The sequence below is a fragment of the Mya arenaria genome, chromosome 5 (genome assembly GCF_026914265.1).
Source record: "Mya arenaria isolate MELC-2E11 chromosome 5, ASM2691426v1".
NCBI lineage: Eukaryota > Metazoa > Mollusca > Bivalvia > Myida > Myidae > Mya > Mya arenaria.
The window spans coordinates 19,600,403-19,606,098 of NC_069126.1; positions in this window are offsets into that span (position 1 = coordinate 19,600,403).

A 5,696-nucleotide genomic window follows, 5' to 3' on the forward strand; every position below is an offset into this window, starting at 1 on the left:
CATGTGTTGCCTATGACAGGGTCAGTAGCGTAGTCTAAGGTAAGGTCACGTGTGTTGCCTTTGGCAGGGTCAGTAGCGTAGTCTAAGGTAAGGTCACGTGTGTTGCCTTTGGCAGGGTCAGTAGCGTAGTCTAAGGTAAGGTCAGTAGCTCGGCCTATGACAGGGTCATTAACGTAGTTTAAAGCAAGGTCAGTAGCGCGGCCTTTGGCAGGGTCAGTCGCTGTTCTAAGACAAGGGCACGTGTTTTGCCTATGACAGGGTCATCAGCGTAGTCTAAGACATGGTCTGTAGCGCGGCCTATGGTAGGGTCATTTGCGTAGTCTTAGGCAAGGTCTGTAGCACGGCCTATGGCAGGGTCAGTGTCGTAGTCTAGGGAAAGGTCACGTATGTTTCCTATGACAAGGTCAGCAGCGTAGTCTAAGACAAGGTCTGTAGCACGGCCTATGTTAAAGTCAGTAGCGTAGTCTAAGGCAAGGTCAGTAGCTTAGTCTAATGCAAAGTCAGTAGGTCTGATCATGGCAAGGTCAGTAGCTTAGTTTAAAGCAAAGTCAGTAGCGGGGCCTATGGCAAGGTCAGTAGCCTGGCATATGGCAAGGTTAGAAGCGCGGCCTATTACAAAAGTAGTTGCGTCAGCAATGGCAAGGTCAGTAGGGCGGACTATGGTAAGGTCAGTAGCGTGGCTTATGGCAAGGTCAGTATGGCGGCATATTGAAGGGTCAGTAGCTTAGTCTATGGCAGGGTCAATAGGGTGACAAGGTCAGTAACGTGGCCTATGGCAAGGTCTGTTGTGCGGCCTGTGGAATTGACAATAACGCGGCCTATACAAAGGTCAGTTGCTTAGTCTAAGGTAAGGTCTGTAACGCGTCCTGTGGAAAGGACAATAACGCGGCATATAGCAAGGCATGTAGCTTAATCGAAGGGAAGGTATGTATTGAGGCCTATGGCAAAGTCAGTAGCTTAGTATTAGGCAAGATCAGTAGCGAGGCCTATGGCAAGGTCTGTAGCGCGGCCTTCGGCAAAGTCAGTAGCTTATCTCAAGCAAGGTCAGTAGCGCGGCCTATTGCAAGGTCAGTAGCGCGGCCCATTGCAAGGTCAGTAGCGCAGTATATTGCAAGTTCAATAGCGCGGCCTATTGCAAGGTCAGTAGCGCGGTCTATTGCAAGGTCAGTAGCGCGGCCCATTGCAAGGTCAGTAGCGCGGCCTATTGCAAGGTCAGTAGCGCGGCCTATTGCAAGGTCAGTAGTTCGGCCTATGGCAAGGTCAGTAGCGCGGCCTATTGCAAGGTCAGTAGCGCGGCCTATTCCAAGGTCAGTAGCGCGGCCTATTGCAAGGTCAGTAGCGCGGCCTATTCCAAGGTCAGTAGCGCGGCCTATTGCAAGGTCAGTAGCGCGGCCTATTGCAAGGTCAGTAGCGCGGCCTATTGCAAGGTCAGTAGCGCGGCCTATTGCAAGGTCAGTAGCTCGGCCTATGGCAAGGTCAGTAGCGCGGCCTATTGCAAGGTCAGTAGCGCGGCCTATTGCAAAGTCAGTAGCGCGGCCTATTCCAAGGTCAGTATCTCGGCCTATTGCAAGGTCAGTAGCGCGGCCTATTGCAAGGTCAGTAGCGCGGTCTATTGCAAGGTCAGTAGCGCGACCTATGACAAGGTCAGTAGCGCGGTCTATGGCAAGGTCAATAGCGCGGCAAGGTCAGTAGCGCGGCCTATTGCAAGGTCAGTAGAGCGGCCTATTGCAAGGTCAGTAGCTCGGCCTATTGCAAGGTCAGTAGCGCGGTCTATTGCAAGGTCAGTAGCGCGGCCTATTCGGAAACTCTGGGACTTAAAACAAAGCGCTAGACATATTTTCAAGACTGTGGTTACTTGTTGCCAAGTGACCGAAAAGTCGTAACTATGGCTAAAGGATCCGTTCATTGGGGCTTTTAGGACTCATACACCTGCATAGCTATCAGGATATGGTGGTCAACCCAAGTGAACCTCTTAAAGAGTAAGACCAAATCGACGAGCTCACCGTCCCGATCTGATTCCGAATTACTAGTATCTCGGGGAGATGGGCGGCTATGACGTCGAGGGCCAATCAATAGATCTCGGACCTCCTGGTATGATAAAGAGAGCTTTAGAGAGATATTTGTTTTGACGTCTTATTCATTCACGTTTTCTCCGTTAGAACATGATTGGTATTTGCAACAATGGATATAGAGTATACAAAAAGCAAATTGGTTGGATTCAACGCCCTAAAGAGAACTATCAGGTCTTTCCATAACTGTCAGGACTGCCATTGTTATACTTTGTAGATTCTAACGGTGTACTATACATATAATTGTATATCTGTTATATCTATGACAACAGTAATCAACCTTTCACATTTCCGATTCAGCAATAAACCTAACGTGAACTTGTTCCTTCAAAGCGGCGAAAAGGGCAATCAGATATGTGATCATTCGAAGAAAAAGTGCCCATTTTCTATATCAGTTTCATAAACACAGTTGAAATTCATCCATACGCACACAATTAAACGGTCAAGCTTCGCCTACTTGTTACCGTTCACAGTGTGTGTATTACATGTGAAAAATGACGCCATAATACTACGTCGGACGGCAGTATTTTGCTTCGGATAAGAACGAAAATCAAAGGTAACTTTTTTATTTCTTTATCATTTTTAATGAAGCATAGCTCAGTCTACGCCACTAATAGTGCCCTACCTCCGGTTTTTACCAGAGTTTGATTAGGGATTTAGTTTTTCCATACACTTCGACAAACATGTTTGGAAATATCAAAGTCCATTTGCAATATCCGATACACAAGCATTCAAAACAATGAAAACAGTAAGACAATAGATAAACGGAAATTCTGAATAGGTTTGTTTAAAGAAAATGAAGAAATAAAAAAGTTACCTCTGATATTCGTTCTTATCAAAAGCCGTCCGACGTAGCATTATGACGTCACTTATCACGCAGTATACACACACTGGTTCAGATATCTGAGTTAAAGTATAGACGAAAACAAAGGAAACGCTCTCAAACATAGTACAAGCTATATTGTTTACCTGATTTGCCGGCTAAATATATATTACAACAATCAGAAACGCAGTAATGGATATAAAAAACAAAATGAAACTGAATCAAAATAAAATTAAATATTTGAAGATATTTTCAATTAAGTGGAAAGCTCTTCAAATAATGGGAGACCGTTTCAAATAATAAAAGAGCTTCAAATAAATTGAAAAGTTATTCAAATGTTTTAAAGAGAGCACTTCATTTACTATCATTCGACAATGGCTGCTAGCAACAAATTATGTGTTGCCTTCATTAATTGAACTAGAGAGCTATTCTCAATTGATGTTATCATTAGTTCCATTTGAGCTCTGTTTTATTGAGCTCAAAGCTCTACATGCAATTCAAAATATCTTCAGTTTATGATTTAATATGAGTTTATGTAGATTTGTCGTTTCGCAACAAAAATGAAGTTGTGAAATGTACATAAAACACATGTTTTAAATTGCGGGCCATATCAGGCCACAGTTTCTTGAAAAATACTAAAGTGTTATTACTCCCTTTCTTACTCAACTCATTTAACCATGGTTCAAAATATTAAATATTTTACTCTGTATGGATCTTTTCTTTCGTTTTGTTTTAGAGCAAGAAATGTACTTGAGTCAAATTTAGGGTTAACTCAGCTGCGTTTTTTTTTCTGGCATATTTAATGGCCTTATACAGGAAGTTAACATACACAATTGGGTAAAGATACTGAAACAAATGAAAAATAAAATAAAATAGGAAAGAACCAGAATTTATTTGCTTTCCATTTGCATTGTACATAGGATTTAAATAGCGTATTGCGTTAAATAGTAAGAACCGGTGGTGAGTTGTCAAGAAACTGGGACCTGAAGTAATAAACAGATGAATATCGGTAATTGTAAATATAAATTCTAAGCACCAACCAATATTTGAAGTCGAAAAACAACATTAACAGCAACACAGATATAACAATATATTATCTGCATATGTATGCTCCTATAAAAGAAATAAACAGATTGAGCTTTAACAAAATCTCTAGTTCACACATGATATAAATCTCTAGTTCACACTTGATATAAATCTCTAGTTCACACATGATATAAATCTCTAGTTCACACTTGATATAAATCTCTAGTTCACACATGATATAAATCTCTAGTTCACACATGATATAAATCTCTAGTTCACACTTGATATAAATCTCTAGTTCACACATGATATAAATCTCTAGTTCACACATGATATAAATCTCTAGTTCACACTTGATATAAATCTCTAGTTCACACATGATATAAATCTCTAGTTCACACTTGATATAAATCTCTAGTTCACACATCATATAAAATCACTCAAGACAAATGTAACTGTAATTCGAGGAGTAAAGAACACGTAGAAATATTATTTCTATAATTGAAATAAGCAAAAATAAAGTTTTTAATATAGCCACTACTACTGATAAAATATAACTTATTAAAGCTGCACTCTTACAGATTGAATGTTTTTACAACTTTTTTACTTTATGTCTTGGAACGAGCCAATTTTTGCAAAAATCCATGTAAACCAGCTGAATAAGACTGCTTACAAAAAGCCAGATCGCAGATTTTTATATTTCAATTCAAAAATTGATGTTTTATGCATTTTTCATAAACCGTTAGTATTTTCGAACGGTAATATGCAAATCTGCGCTCAGATCGTTTGTCAGCAATCTTTTATCATTGGTTTGCAGATATTTACGCAAAAAATTACAAGAAATATATTTTTTGTGTAAACGGTAAATCTGTGAGAGTACATCTTATCAAAATCTAAAAGATGATACATCTCATTTACATCCGATAGTTGATATATCTCATGTACATCCGATAGTTGATATATCTCATTTACATCCGATAGTTGATATATCTCATGTACATCCGATAGTTGAAATATCTTATTAACATCCGATAGTTGATATATCTCATTACATCTGATAGTTGAAATATCTTATTAACATCCGATAGTTGATATATCTTATTACATCTGATAGTTGAAATATCTTATTAACATCCGATAGTTGATATATCTCATTAACATCCGATAGTTGATATATCTCATTTACATCCGATAGTTGATATATCTCATTTACATCCGATAGTTGATATATCTCATTTACATCCGATAGTTGATATATCTCATTTACATCCGATAGTTGATATATCTCATTTACATCCGATAGTTGATATATCTCATTTACATCCGATAGTTGATATATCTCATTTACATCCGATAGTTGATATATCTCATGTACATCCGATAGTTGATATATCTCATTTACATCCGATAGTTGATATATCTCATGTACATCCGATAGTTGAAATATCTTATTAACATCCGATAGTTGATATATCTCATTACATCTGATAGTTGAAATATCTTATTAACATCCGATAGTTGATATATCTTATTACATCTGATAGTTGAAATATCTTATTAACATCCGATAGTTGATATATCTCATTAACATCTGATTGTTGATATATCTCAGTTGCATCCGATAGTTGATATATTCCATTTACATCCGATAGTTGATATATCTCATTTACATCCGATAGTTGATATATCTCATTTACATCCGATAGTTGATATATCTCATGTACATCCGATAGTTGATATATCTCATTTACATCCGATAGTTGATATATCTCATTTAC